At 40.3% G+C, this 16,189-nt stretch overlaps 1 pseudogene; it reads right to left on the bottom strand.

Moving 5' to 3' along the window:
- Nucleotides 1–340: 340 nt before the first annotated feature.
- On the bottom strand, nt 341–14,142 carry LOC112542498 (vomeronasal type-2 receptor 26-like; annotated as a pseudogene).
- Nucleotides 14,143–16,189: the final 2,047 nt, after the last annotated feature.

The following is a 16,189-nucleotide window of genomic DNA, read 5'->3' on the forward strand; positions in this document are numbered from 1 at the left end:
ATTTGCTTTTACCAATCCAATCCCAGTAGTTTCTGAACCTACTACTGTTGGTATTAATGACATATCTATTGCATATTCAATATATTCACTAGAATGTTTTTTTTTTTAAAAGAAGAACAGTTCTGAAAAGTTTTTTTCTTTTTTCTTTTAAAGTTTGTATTCAACTGAACAGACTTAAAATAATTGTATAACAATTACAATACATTAGTTTCATATATACTGGAATGTAACTCTGGAGAATTCCTAAGAGGTTACTTCTTGATAAGTGATATTTATTATATCTTTGAAAGTTTCTGCCCTCCCAAAGATAACATGAACTATTAATTCTCTTCATACTATTTTATGCTGTTCTGTTGTTTTGTCTTCTTAGCTGATCTTTCTTGTTCATATCAGGCCTCAACACTATGATATAACATTTGGGAAAAAAGATACAAATCAGTAACCCAGCACTAGAAGCTATCATGGAGAAGATCTCCACAGCAACCATATATTTTCCTTTTGTGCTCAGTTATGTTGGAACAAAGGACAGCCAAACACTGCAGAAGACCAACATGCTGAAGGTGATAAACTTGGCTTCATTGAAAGCATCAGGCAATTTCCTTGCTAGGAAAGCCACTGTAAAGCTGATAATGTCAAGGAAGCCCATAAAGCCCAAGACACAGTAGAACATGAAGGCAGATCCTTCATTACACACCAGAACTATTTCTTCTACCACTGAATACATGTCAGCATCTGGGAATGGGGGAGAGGTTGTCAGCCATGTCACACAAATAATTCCTTGAATAAATGAGCAGCCCAACACAATAGACATGGCTAATCTTCTCCCCACCCATTTGGTCATCTTGGACCCTGGCTTGGTGGCCATGAAAGCCAGAACCACAATGATGGTTTTGGCCAAAACACAAGAAATAGCCACTGAGAAGATGATCCCAAAGGCCATTTGGTGAAGGACACATGTCACCTTGTCAGGTTGCCCAATGAATAGCAAAGTACAAAGAAATGATAGCAGGAGAGCAATAAGGAGAGCATACGTGAGGTTCCGGTTGTTGGCTTTGACTATGGGACTATCCTGATGCTTAATAAAGATCCAAAGGACTCCAATTGTGACCCAGGAAAAGAGAAGAGCTGAACTGGCCAAAACAGTACCCAAAGTTTCTTCATCCTTCAAGAATGTTATAACTTTGGGGAGACACAAATCCTGCTTCTCATTGGGATACTGATCTTCTGCACACTGAAAACAGTCATCCAAGTCTAGGAAATAAAGCAGCACTCTACTAATTACACAAAAGTAATCAAAATGGAATAATACAATGTTCAAAGAGAACATTTGTTTAATATCTGAAAATCAAATGTGTTAGTATTGTTGCCATAACCTTACCGTTGCAAAATGATTTGCTCAGGGATGCACTGCTTGTAATTAAATCTTAAAATCTTTTTTGTTGTTGTTGTTTAGTCGTTAAGTCGTGTCCGACTCTTCGTGACCCCATGAACCATATTGCGCCAGGCCTTCCTGTCCTTCACTGCCTCCCTGAGTTTGCTCAGTTTCATGCTCATTGCTTCAGTGATGCTATCTAACCATCTCATCCTCTGCCGTCCTCTTCTCCTTTTGCCTTCAATCTTTCCCAGCATCAGGGTCTTCTCCAAAGAGATCTCTCTTCGCATTAGGTGGCCAAAGTATCTGAGCTTGAGCTTCATTATCGATCCTTCCAATGAGCAATCAGGGTTGATTTCCTTTAAGATTGACTGGTTTGACCTCCTAGCAGTCCAGGGGACTCTCAAGAGTCTTCTCCAGCACCACAGTTCAAAGGCATCAATTGTTCAGCGCTCGGCCTTTTTTATGGTCCAGCTCTCACAGCCATACATTACTACTGGAAAAACCATAGCTTTGACTATGCGGATCTTTGTCGGCAAGGTGACGTCTCTGCTTTTTAATATGCTATCTAGGCTTGCCATAGCTTTCCTCCCAAGGAGCAAGCGTCTTTTAATTTCATGGCTGCAGTCTCCGTCTGCGGTGATCTTGGAGCCCAAATAAATGAAGTCTGTTACTGCTTCCATTTCTACCCCTTCTATTTGCCAGGAATTGATGGGTCCAGATGCCATGATCTTAGTTTTTTTAATGTTGAGTTTCAAGCCAGCTTTTGCACTCTCCTCTTTCACCCTCATCAAGAGGCTCTTTAGTTCTTCTTCACTTTCTGCCATTAGGGTGGTATCGTCCGCATATCTGAGGTTGTTGATGATTCTCCCTGCAATCTTGATTCCGGCTTGTGATTCTTCCAGCCTGGCATTTCTCATGATGTACTCTGCATATAGGTTAAATAAGCAGGGTGACAGTATACAGCCTTGTCGTACACCTTTCCCTATTTTGAACCAATCGGTTGTTCCATGACCAGTTCTAACTGTTGCTTCTTGGCCCGCATACAGATTTCTCAGGAGACAGGTAAGGTGGTCTGGTACTCCCATCTCTTTAAGAATTTGCCACAGTTTGTTGTGATCCACACAATCAAAGGCTTTTGCATAGTCAATCAAGCAGAAGTAGATATTTTTCTGGAACTCTCGTGCTTTCTCCATGATCCAGCGAATGTTGGCGATTTGATCTCTAGTTCCTCTGCCTCTTCGAAACCCAGCTTGTACATCCGGTAGTTCTCGGTTCATGTATTGCTGAAGCCTAGCTTGTAGGATTTTGAGCATAACCTTGCTAGCATGTGAAATAAGTGCAATTGTGCGATAGTTTGAGCATTCTTTGGCGTTGCCCTTCTTTGGAATTGGAACGTAAACTGACCTTTTCCAATCCCGTGGCCACTGTTGCGTTTTCCAAACTTGCTGGCATATTGAGTGCAGCACTTTAACACCATCATCTTTTAGTATTTTAAATAACTCAGCTGGAATACTGTCATCTCCACTAGCTTTGTTGTTAGCAATGCTTCCTAAGGCCCACTTGACTTCACTCTCTAGGATGTCTGGCTCAAGGTCAGTGATCACACCAGCGTGGACATCAGGGACATTAAGATCTTTCTTGTATAGTTCTTCTGTGTATTCTTGCCACCTCTTCTTAATCTCTTATGCTTCTGTTAGGTCCCTGCCTTTTTTGTCCTTTATCATGCCCATCTTTGCACTAAACGTTCCTTTCATATCTCCAATTTTCTTGTAGAGATCTCTTGTCTTCCCCATTTGATTGTTTTCCTCAATTTCTTTGCATTGTTCATTTAAGAAGGCCTTCTTATCTCTCCTGGCTTTTCTCTGGAAATCTGCATTCAGTTGCTTATATCTTTCCCTTTCACCCTTGCTTTTCGCATTCCTTCTTTCCACAGCTATTTGTAAAGCCTCATCAGACAGCCATTTTGCTTTCTTGCATTTCTTTTTCTTTGGGATGGTTTTAGTTGCTGCCTCCTGTACAATGTTACGGACCTCCGTCCATAGTTCTTCAGGCACTCTGTCTACCAAATCTAATCCTCTAAATCTATTCATCACCTTCACTGTGTACTCACAAGGAATATGATCTAAGTCATACCTGAGTGGTCTAGTGGTTTTCCCTACATTCTTCAATTTAAGCCTAAATTTTGCAGTAAGAAGCTCATGATCTGAGCCACAGTCAGCTCCTGGTCTTGTTTTTGCTGTCTGTATAGAGCTTCTCCATCTTTGGCTGCAAAGTATATAATCAATCTGGTTTCGGTATTGACCATCTGGTGATGTCCATGTGTAGAGTCGTCTCTTGTGTTGTTGGAAAAGAGTGTTTGCTATGACTAGCTTGTTCTCTTGACAGAACTCTATTAGCCTTTGCCCTGCTTCATTTTGTACTCCAAGGCCAAACTTGCCTGTTATTCCGATTACTCCTTGACTTCCTACTTTAGCATTCCAATCCCCTATGATGAAAAGGACATCTTTTTGGTGCTAGTTCTAGAAGGTGTTGTAGGTCTTCATAGAAGCGGTCAACTTCAGCTTCTTCAGCATCAGTGGTTGGGGCATAGACTTGGATGACTGTGATATTGAATGGTTTGCCTTGGACACGCACTGAGATCATTCTGTCGTTTTTGAGGTTGTACCCCATTACTGCCTTTCCCACTCTCTTATTGACTATGAGTGCAACTCCATTTCTTCTAAGGGTTTCTTGCCCACAGTAGTAGATATAATGGTCACCCGAATTAAATTCACCCATTCCCGTCCATTTCAGTTCGCTGATTCCCAAGATGTCGATGTTCAGTCTTGTCATCTCATGTTTGACCACATCCAGCTTGCCTTGGTTCATAGATCTTACATTCCAGGTACCTATACAATATTGTTCTTTACAGCATCGGACCTTCTTTTCGCTTCCAGATACATCCACAGCTGAACGTCCTTTCGGCTTTGGCCCAGCCGCTTCACTCTTTCTGGAGCTACTTGGAAATGCCCTCCGCTCTTCCCCAGTAGCATATTGTACACCTTCCGACCTGAGGGGCTCATCTTCCGGCATCATATCTTTTAGCCTTTTAACATTGTCCATGGGGTTTTCTTGGCAAGGATACTGGAGTGGGTTGCCATTTCCTTCTCCAGTGGACCACATTTTGTCAGAACTCTCTGTCATGACCTGTCCGTCTTGGGTGGCCCTGCACGGTATAGCTCATGGCTTCACTGAGTTACGCAAGCCCCTTCGCCACGACAAGGCAGTGATCCATGAAGGGGTAAAATCTTTACAATACATTTATTTGCATCTATGTTGCATTGCACCAATTTGCCAAGCTGAGTAGTTAATCTTTGGCACTGCTTTCTAAATTTTTCAGGCACATTATTTACTCAGAGGTTCATTTAGGTGTTGTTCAAGTGAAAAAATTGTAAAATTACATCTTACCCTCCTGGTTGGAGATCTTGCCCTGTGGACATTGAAGACAATCATAGCAGCAAAATGGCTTCCCTTCTATCTTGCTCTTACTGTAACCTGAATGGCACTTCCCATTACACAGAGAAAGTGGCTGGGCCTATCCACAAACAAAAGAAGAGAAAGGGTTGTCTTTGACAAGTTTTTATCTGGTGCCAGCATATGAGGGACTATCTATCCAGTCTGCTTCCCTACCACCACATGTTGTGTAAATAATAGGAGATGGAGAAAGATGCTTTTATCAAGAAGCATTTTCAGCAGAAGAGAGATCTCAATAAGCTCTTGCATTAACTCAGAATTTTAATGTCCGATGGTCTAATTTTAATGAAGGAAGAGAGAATAAATTTGTTTATAATTGCTGTAAAGATCAGAAATCACTTTTTTATATATCTTTTTTTTTTTTTTTAATCTGCACTCAGTCGTTACCGACTCTGGAGTGACTGCTTGGACGAGTACTTGCAGTTTTCAAGGCAAGTGTTTCGGAAGTGGTTTGCCAGAGCCTCCTTCCTAGAGCAGAGCCCAGCTGGTGTGCGCAGGAGGCGGGGTTTCCATTGCTTCACACCCTTTTCGGGTGCGCACGGTTTTTTGCCCTTACCAGCAACTGCTCCCGACTCCTTTTTGCAAGGCGCCGCCAGCATTTTTCCTCCCACCGGAGTGAGAGTACCCATTTATCTACTCACGTGAGTTTTCGAACTGTTGGGTTGACAGAAACTGGGGAGGAAACAGGAGCTCACCCTGCTAACGCGAAGGCTGGACTCGAACCGCTGAAGCGTTGACCATTTCTGGCCAGCAACTTTCAGGATCATTAAGCCGCTGCGCCACCGCGTCCCCATATATCTTATATTATTTCTCTTTGTATTTCTTTTCCCACTTTTTTTACTTTTTCACTTCTTATTACTCTTTCTTCTTTTTTTTCTTTTCTTTAATCTCACTTTATATCACTCCATGTATATCTTTTATCTCTGAGTTTTTTTGAAATTAAAATTACATGTAAAAGAAGGTTTTAATGACCATAGGTGTCATTGACAGATGAAGAAATTACTCCTTTTGTATTCAGTACTACTTAGATCATATTCCTTGTGAGTACACAGTGAAGGTGATGAATAGATTTAGAGGATTAGAGTTGGTAGACAGAGTGCCTGAAGAACTATGGACGGAGGTCCGTAACATTGTACAGGAGGCAGCAACTAAAACCATCCCAAAGAAAAAGAAATGCAAGAAAGCAAAATGGCTGTCTGATGAGGCTTTACAAATAGCTGTGGAAAGAAGGAATGCGAAAAGCAAGGGTGAAAGGGAAAGATATAAGCAACTGAATGCAGATTTCCAGAGAATAGCAAGGAGAGATAAGAAGGCCTTCTTAAATGAACAATGCAAAGAAATTGAGGAAAACAATAGAATGGGGAAGACTAGAGATCTCTTCAAGAAAATTGGAGATATGAAAGGAACGTTTAGTGCAAAGATGGGCATGATAAAGGACAAAAAAGGCAGGGACCTAACAGAAGCAGAAGAGATTAAGAAGAGGTGGCAAGAATACACAGAAGAACTATACAAGAAAGATCTTAATGTCCCTGATGTCCACGCTGGTGTGATCACTGACCTTGAGCCAGACATCCTAGAGAGTGAAGTCAAGTGGGCCTTAGGAAGCATTGCTAACAACAAAGCTAGTGGAGATGACAGTATTCCCGCTGAGTTATTTAAAATACTAAAAGATGATGGTGTTAAAGTGCTGCACTCAATATGCCAGCAAGTTTGGAAAACGCAACAGTGGCCACGGGATTGGAAAAGGTCAGTTTACGTTCCAATTCCAAAGAAGGGCAACGCCAAAGAATGCTCAAACTATCACACAATTGCACTCATTTCACCTGCTAGCAAGGTTATGCTCAAAATCCTACAAGCTAGGCTTCAGCAATACATGAACCGAGAACTACCGGATGTACAAGCTGGGTTTCGAAGAGGCAGAGGAACTAGAGATCAAATTGCCAACATTCGCTGGATCATGGAGAAAGCATGAGAGTTCCAGAAAAATATCTACTTCTGCTTCATTGACTATGCAAAAGCCTTTGATTGTGTGGATCACAACAAACTGTGGCAAATTCTTAAAGAGATGGGAGTACCAGACCACCTTACCTGTCTCCTGAGAAATCTGTATGCGGGCCAAGAAGCAACAGTTAGAACCAGTCATGGAACAACCGATTGGTTCAAAATAGGGAAAGGTGTATGACAAGGCTGTATACTGTCACCCTGCTTATTTAACCTATATGCAGAGTACATCATGAGAAATGCCAGGCTGGAAGAATCACAAGCCGGAATTAAGATTGCAGGGAGAATCATCAACAACCTCAGATATGCGGACGATACCACCCTAATGGCAGAAAGTGAAGAAGAACTAAAGAGCCTCTTGATGAGGGTGAAAGAGGAGAGTGCAAAAGCTGGCTTGAAACTCAACATTAAAAAAACTAAGATCATGGCATCTGGACCCATCAATTCCTGGCAAATAGAAGGGGTAGAAATGGAAGCAGTAACAGACTTCATTTATTTGAGCTCCAAGATCACCGCAGACGGAGACTGCAGCCATGAAATTAAAAGACGCTTGCTCCTTGGGAGGAAAGCTATGGCAAGCCTAGATAGCATATTAAAAAGCAGAGACGTCACCTTGCCGACAAAGATCCGCATAGTCAAAGCTATGGTTTTTCCAGTAGTAATGTATGGCTGTGAGAGCTGGACCGTAAAAAAGGCCGAGCGCCGAAGAATTGATGCCTTTGAACTGTGGTGCTGGAGAAGACTCTTGAGAGTCCCCTGGACTGCTAGGAGGTCAAACCAGTCAATCTCAAAGGAAATCAACCTTGATTGCTCATTGGAAGGATCGATAATGAAGCTCAAGCTCAGATATTTTGGTCACCTAATGCGTAGAGAGATCTCTTTGGAGAAGACCCTGATGCTGGGAAAGATTGAAGGCAAAAGGAGAAGAGGACGGCAGAGGATGAGATGGTTAGATAGCATCACTGAAGCAATGAGCATGAAACTGAGCAAACTCAGGGAGGCAGTGAAGGACAGGAAGGCCTGGCGCAATATGGTTCATGGGGTCACGAAGAGTCGGACACAACTTAACGACTAAACAACAACAACAACATTCAGTACTCTTCTTCTGTTTTCTTCTTCTGTGCTTTCTGTGATGTCCCATTTTGGGATTGTCAGTTCCAATATAACATTTGGCAAATTTGTCTTATTAGGACAAAGCTTGTGATAGGTGGAGGAATATGCAGGAAAAAAGAGGATAAAGCAGAAATGCTGATGAAAACTGGAGGGCCGGGGGCGGTGAAGAGTACTTTTTGCCTCAAAGGGTGGATAGATCAGATTATTTTACACCAAAAACGATCACTTGGTACAGTAATCAGTTTGTCCAGGTGTTCATTTCGCACATCTTTTGCATGGCTCTTTCTGAAACTTTTTCCTTTCATTTTGAATTCTGAGTCAACAAACCTGTGCTGTTTTCTCAGATCTCCCATCCCTTCCCTTATCAGATTCAGCTGGTATGGCATGGCCAACGCCACTGTTCAGTTTCACCGCCCCTAGTCAATTTCACCACCTCAGGCGCAGGCAGCGGAAAAGAGGAAGTTGGGCAAACCACAAGTCAATTGCTGGCAGGTGGCGGCAATTGACTCAGGGCAGGAACGGATACTTTGTAACAGAGCTGGCTTCCCTTGAATGCCCCAGGCAATGCAAACTGCAACGGCTCGGAAGCACAGCAATTGGCGAGCAATTAAGAAGCCCCGGCTTAGCCTGCAGAAGAAAAGCCCAACGAACTCAACAAACCCACAAACAAGGGACAGTAATCAGGGAGACAAAGAAACATGGCTGAATCTGCCATTTGGGTGAGGGGGAGAATACTGCGGGCAAACCAGTAACCAAGGCAACGGGGAGAAGGGCGGGAAAAGTGTTAACTCCGGGTCAGGGAGGGAACCCTATAAAACCACTGTATGTAACCGCACCAAGCAAACCCTGGCTTTGTTTGTAACCACATTCATTACACCTGAGTAAATTGCTTTCATACGAGCCTGTGTTTCACGGAGTCTTCATTCAGCGATGAATGTGGCAACTCTTACATCCCTGACACACTCATGCACCCTAGCACACACCTGTTGGGTCTCTAGTGGAAAGATGTGCTAAGCCAAACCAGATGGGCTGGAAAATCTTCAAGTGGATCTCTGAATGTAGATCTGGGACTGAAGATAGTTTTCAAAACAGTGAAATGATGACTGGACGTAGGTCAAAATGTGAATGAATGATACCTGGTTAAAGCTGTGTGGCCATACAATAGTGTCATCAATGCTTAACATTTCCTCTTGGGAATCCATGGGGACTGCCCTTCCAACCTTGATTCTCAGGAAAGATAGATTTGAAAATGTGATCCAGTTCATAATATCAAATCCAGTCTCTAACTCTCCATTTTGGTTGAAGGAAACTTTTTCCCCGGCATTATTGTTAAATGAGACACTTCTCACATACTGGTTGAGCTGCATTGGAAAAGAAGCAGAGTTATTTATCAGGATGAAGAACAATATTCCTTTCCCTCTTGGAAGTACATACATAATAAACTTTTAAAAAGTGTTATGAAGGATAGTTGGTGATGTTACAGTGGTATTAATTAATACTTAGCATTGCCCAATAGGCCATTATTATGATTAAAATGCATCCAGAAAACAAAATATGGAACCATATTCCATTTAAAGGAAATACAGATAAATAACAGAAAAATAGATAATAAAAATTATAAATTCCAGTCCATTTTAAAGAGGATAAAGATATTGAGCAGAGCAATTCAATGACACTGAGGGGATAGAAGAGGTTTTAAATCTTAGCCCCTCAAAGGAAACTCAGTTCTGATTAGTCAGCAAACCCAACAGCTCTATTCAAAGTAACAGACAATTCTTTCACAACACATTAGCTGTAACTACTTTGTGACTCCTGTTTTCTCCATTAAACAAATGGAGACTGTGAGTTCTAGTCCTGTGAAAGCCAGCTGGGTCATTCTGGGCCAGTCACTCTCTCTCAGGCCAACCCACCTCACAGGATTGTTGTTGAGGTGAAAATAGGAGGAGGAAAGAGTTTTAGGTATGTACACCGCCTTGAGTTACTTGTAAAGTAATAAAGTTGGGATAAAAAAGCCTTTTAAAAAAATCCTAGAAAAAAAGGGCCTATTAACTGGCCATAAATTTAAAAAAAGAAAAAAAATCAAGGAGGCACAAGAGAGTTTCTTTTTGCCTCATGAACTTGCCACCAATGATCTCTCACTCGTGCACTACTCGTGTCTTGCGTATAATCCTAACCACAGGGGTTTCTATTCCCACATATTTAAAATGACCAACACAATCATTCCAAGGACAAAATCTGTGTGTGGAGATCCATATCTGGGACTTCTTCACAGAATCAAGTTTGAATTATTTTGAGGGTGGTGTCTTTGAATGTCCAGAGGATCATGGTTATAAGTTGTGTGAATTACATGTAACGTCTTCTTCTGTGTGGCTGTGGGTGCATGTCTGCATTTGTAGGTGAGAAAGACTTCAGACAGTTCATGTATTTATAAGGAAGCACCTCCTCTCTGCCCCTGGTGAGGAATATGAAGATAGAGCTTTAGACCACTCTATAACTTTACCCTTCTTTTCCGATTACCCCCTAAATGGAATGAAAAATACAGCACAGTATGAAACCTTACGAGTTTTAAGACTAATCAAGAGGGTCCCAGCTTCCCTTCCAAATTCAGTAATCCTTGAGTCTGAGAGGTCGTTTATCAGAATGGGTACCTGAGATAACGGCAGCATAGAAAGCAGGAAAAAGGAAACAGGAAAATATATTGAAATGATCTTTCTCAATTCTTACCGGTCAAAATGAGGGAAGGAACCAGAATAAAAGATTAAATTCTAAAAGAGAAAATTATATTTATTATAATTTCACAATATGACACAGGTTCTAACTAATCTTGGAATAATGACTTTCTTCACCATCCAAATTCGGTCTTTCTACTGACCCACCAACCATCAGTACAGATATGGTGAAGCCACCATAGTTTGATTGCTTAGGACATTACCTTCCACAGTGGTTGCTTCAGAAGCTTCAGTTTGGTTTCATGTGCACCTGCTCTGTACTTTGTTATAGATGAATATAAGTCACGCAAAGCATGTGCCACCACATAGGCTGCATTGTAGATGCTGTAGCTGTGGCCAGTCATTTGCATTTCAAAGACAGATGTAGGAAGTGTATCCAGTTTCTCCTCTCCATTGCAGAGGGCCTCACCTTCCTCGTCAATCATGCTGATGGGGAATGAACATTCAAATGCAATTCTCCAGAAGACCCTGAAAAGGCTATCTTCTTCTTCCAAGATAGGGTTTCTTGACTGAAGAAATTCTTGGAATCCCAATATCTTCTCTGAGTGAATTGCAAAGGAAATAGCACCATGGAGGAAGACTAGGTCAATATTTCTTACAAAGGAAACTGATGCGAAATCCATCTGGGCTGTCATAATCCAGATTTTATCTTTGACCCATAGTGGTACATTATCATCTTTCAACATGTTGGAAAGTATTCTTAGAAGTATTATGTGATCAGTTTCACCATGAAGGATCACAACATTAACAGTGCTGCTCATAACCTCATAATATATTTTACTCCCCTCTTCCAGTGAATTAACCAGGCCATTGGAATAAGTACTTTTGGGGAATTTTTCAATGAAGGCAAAGCAGATGCCTCTCTTGGCAAACATGGGAACCACATTTTGCACAAACCTCTCACCATTCTCATTATTTACAGTATATGCACCAATCCATGTCCATTTGAAATGAAGCAGTAGTTTGACAATACCCTTGTACTGATGTTTGGCATTTGGGAAAATCTGTTGGTAGAAAGCATTCTGATTTTTGACATCAGTTTCTGGAACAAACCCATACGTGATCTAAAAATAATGAAGAATGAGAAAGACAGTTTATTTTCAGATAAACTGTTGGTAGTGACAGTCTTTCAGTACTGTAGCTCTAGATTAGAAATGAAGTTGCAATCCATATTTCCAACTTGGAATCCTGTTATATTTCATAACTGTGAATACGGAGCCTTCATGAACTAGAAAGTTTGAGTTTCCCCATGATCTTATGAATGAACAGGACTTGAAGAAATGAAGCGACTAGATCTGTAATTCTATTGCATGGAGAGAACGAGACAGCTAAGCTACCTGAGCAAAACTGATCCATTGTACAGTGTTTGACCGGTTTTTCCAAGCAGTTGCATGAGTTTATATCTCATGGAATTAAGACTTCTCAAATGATTTTAGTGAAGCAGAATTTGGAACATATTTCCTAGCATTGGAGTTTTCTGTCCCATATCTCAAAATAAAGTATTTGACAGATTCTACTTTATTATCATTTTCAGCTCTAGTTACTTTGATAGACAATGACTGAATATGGATGTAACCTTATAGAGAGAGAGAGGGCAAAATATAAATGCCTCTATAACTGCTGTAAAAAAAATAATTTGGAAGCCACTCATTTATCTTTTTCTTTTTCTTTTTCTTTTTCTTTTTCTTTTTCTTTTTCTTTTTCTTTTTCTCTTTTTCTTTTTCTTTTTCTTTTTCTTTTTCTTTTTCTTTTTCTTTTTCTTTTTCTTTTTCTTCTTTTCTGTCCCTTTTCTGTCCCTTTTCTGTCCCTTTTCTTTCATTTCTTTCCCATTTACTTATCACTTTTCTTTTACCTTTCTTTACTTTTTCCTTTAAATTTATATTATTTTTACTTCGCAAAAGATTTCTTTAATAAATATTAATTAAAAAGACTGATTGAATATCAATGTCTATCATACATAAAGAGAGAGAAAAAAAGACTGAGATTCACTAATCAACCAAGCTCACTTTCTGTGTCTGAAACTGTCTGTGAGCAGTCCCAGCATTCAACGCTAATCATTCAAATGTATCCTCGCCAGATGAAAATGCTGTGGTATGAATAATAATAATTAATGAGGAGGAGGAGGAGGAGGAGGAGGAGGGGGAGGAGGATTCTGTCCATCTATCTGACAACCCTTTTTATGTTTGTTTACTATATAAGACCATGATGGCTTCACTCTTCACTTCTGCCTTTAATCGAGGTATTGATTAAACCAAAACCAAAAAGGTCAGGCCAAAGCATTGATCCTCTACTCTGTTTCATAAGCATGCCACAGGACAAATATTTTGCAGCTTCCAAAAGTCTTTACATCAATCCTAATGCTCTTCATTCCTATGCCACCTACTTCATGAGCATCATACCTGTGGCATCTTGTACAATGACAGGATGTTAACCATGTGCAGACAGACCTCTGAAGTTGGGCCTCCAATGACTGCTATTGGTCTGTTTTGCATTTCAGAGTTGTAGTTGGGAATGAATCTGCCTTGTGTAGAGAAGAGTTCCAATGAGGCACGAAAAGTCCAACCTGGAGAGAAATAGGAATTATAGATATGGAAGCCCAGGGTGTGATTGGATAAAATACGGGGATTTTCATTGATCTCCTTGATGGCAAACTCTAGGGCCAGGATGTGTTGGTAGAGAGGAGTCATAAACCTGAAATAAGAATTATACACTGTATCACAACAAATTCAGTTCAAATGATGATACATGGTATAGTTGAGTTCAGTGTAATATTTCACACTCTGTCAACCTACATGAATATGACAAAATATTGTTCACACTGTGATGACTTTTCTAGATCCATAAGCTTGATACTCATAGCATTTCTGAAAAATAACTTAAGACTATGCATCTAAGATTGATTTTTGCAACCAATTCTTCCAGTGAATGTTTTCCCCAGCGTACTAATCTTTCTCTCTGCATTTTGGAATAACTTCCTTACTGATGGTCTCCAAAATGGTATTGATGAGTGGGGAAGAATGAGTTCAGTATAAAATCTGTGCACAGTTTACTGGGCCCTCATCTACTCTAGCCTGTTCTACGAATGCAAACATTAAAACATTCTGCATAGTCACTAGTGAGGGATCCGCTTTTAAATGTATGGAGAAGTACTGGGATGTTTAGAGCTATACCTACAAACGTATCTCTTGATGGGAAACTAGATTCATGGAACTATACCTTTTTTTTTCTTTATTTTTTTGGCCTTTCCCTTTTTTTTAAGGGAAGAGAAACTGGGACAAAATTTGTTTTCTTAGCATACCATAGAAGACCTTCATCTGCACTGACTAGTTTCCTGCAGTGAAGCAGAGGGTTGAACTCAGTAGTCAGCATGGCCCATTCCAGTTTCTTGTGTTTATGAATATGTTTTGCCATACATAGAGTAATCTGACAATAGAAACATTTTCACATCAGAGCATCATATATTCTCACATGTCAGTTAAGTATTTCCTTTTACCTTGGTGATGTTTCCCTGCCTCTCCCCTAAATACACATTTCTATTTGTGCTATTATTGAATTATGGCAAAATGTGAAAAGTAATCAAATATTTCTTCCCAGGGAAAAGGACAATGTGATAAAAAAGGAACATGAGGAGCTGATGATGAAGGTGGCAGAGGAGGAGGAGGAGGAGGAGGAGGAGGAGGAGGAGGAGGAGGAGGAGGAGGAGGAGGAATCATAAACAGATGCTCTTCAGCAAAAGAAGAGTTGATCCTATATATATAAAACTTTGCTTCAATAAAAGCAAAGCTAGCATGAATCTATAAATACGTCCCCTTGATAAAATCAATAGGTTTTGTGTTGTTGAAAGACCTTACACAATGTCCTCAAAGAGCTTCTTGGAGGGATGTTCTATGGAGTTTATCATTGCATAAAAGATGTAGATCTGAGACAAAATGTCCACAACAATGAGATCTCCTTCCTGATATTGCTTGTGAAGAAAAGGCAGAGGGTCACTGATGCTGCATTTAGCACTGGGAATCATGCACACCACTCGGGGCAAAAACACTAAAAGAAAAGCTACAAAAACCACTGTCCTGAATAAAACCATTCTTGCTGAAGGCCAATTCACCTGTCCCAACATCGTCCTTCTTTAGGTAGCATGGCTTGATTGAAACAGCTACTTGGTTGGTAGCATAGCTTTCACTGGGCAGTAGAAATGATCTATTAACCAGTCCCTGAAGAGCAATCACTATAGCTCAGAAATATAGAAGTGGATAGTTCTACCTGTACTACCAGCTACAGAAGCTCTCCTGGGATTAGGAGGTGATAATTACAGTGGAAAATTACCAGCCTGGCATCAAAGGTCTTTGGAAAGAGGTCTCTGAATAGGAAAACATGTTTTTCACAACTCTTTGTGACAGCAAGGAGTACAGAAAGGCTTTAAGTTATTTAAATTGTATTCATTTAAAGCATTTCTATGGCACTTCTCATTAAAAAAAATCTCAAAGCCTTTTAAAATTGCAAGCTTATACATATGGACAGCAAGAGAAGAGTTCTTAATGAGAACTTAAGAAAGAATTAGAGCTTTCCTGTATTTGGAATAGGAAAAGAAGAGATTTTTGCTATTATTGTTTCAGAATTTAAAGCAAAATGGGCTAATATGTCAAATGATAGGTAATACTCTATACCTGTGTTGGCCAAATTAAGGTAAAAGGATTACACATGCCCAAAGACCTTTTTTACACCCCCAACCCCCTTTTAACAGTAATTGCTCAAAGTTTGAAGTCAAATTGCCTTCTCTTTCAAGGCTAGAATCACCTGATATTGTTTCTCATAGTTACAGTAAAAACACATTCCCTCTCCCCACCATGAGAAAGAGGAAAAACAAAATCTCAGCCTTTCTGATATAGTACATGTAGTATGGTTGAACACATTTTTGTCTTGGCTCCCCCAGCCCCCCACCCCGAAAGAAAGTAATGTGGGTAATGTAGCTGTCATCCATGCCCCAAAAAGTTCACCTCTGCTCTGCAAAGTTTCTTGCATTTGAGATCAGCTTCACTGAGTTTTGCTGTGGGTGTCTGTTCAGATTAGGGAAACAGGTTTTCATAATATGAGCTGCTGCTGGTTAGTGGGTTGGCCAGTTTTATACTTACAGACTGATTTGGAAATTCAATTATTGTTGAAGATATACCGATCTGCTATTAAACTGGTGCAGAGTAATTACACTGTTCATAATTTTTCAGCAGCGTAGTATTTGTTCAGTCTTCCAATTTTTCATAACTGAAGTACTCCAATATAAGGGTTGTGCCAAACCCTGCCTTGAAAGATTTTGTTTTCCTTGGAAATGAGACTTTTGCTTTTCTATTTAATTCTCAAGGGCATTTTTCCCTTAATTTAATTGATAGCCTTTTTGAGTTTCCTTTATTGCTGGAGGTGGCAACATCTGAAACTACTGGCTTTTTATTTCTACTGCATACACATC

This window comes from Python bivittatus, unplaced genomic scaffold, assembly GCF_059951505.1.
Source record: "Python bivittatus isolate LINGU-HERP-01145 unplaced genomic scaffold, Pbiv_v1 ctg000430_np1212, whole genome shotgun sequence".
Classification (NCBI taxonomy): Eukaryota; Metazoa; Chordata; class Lepidosauria; order Squamata; family Pythonidae; genus Python; species Python bivittatus.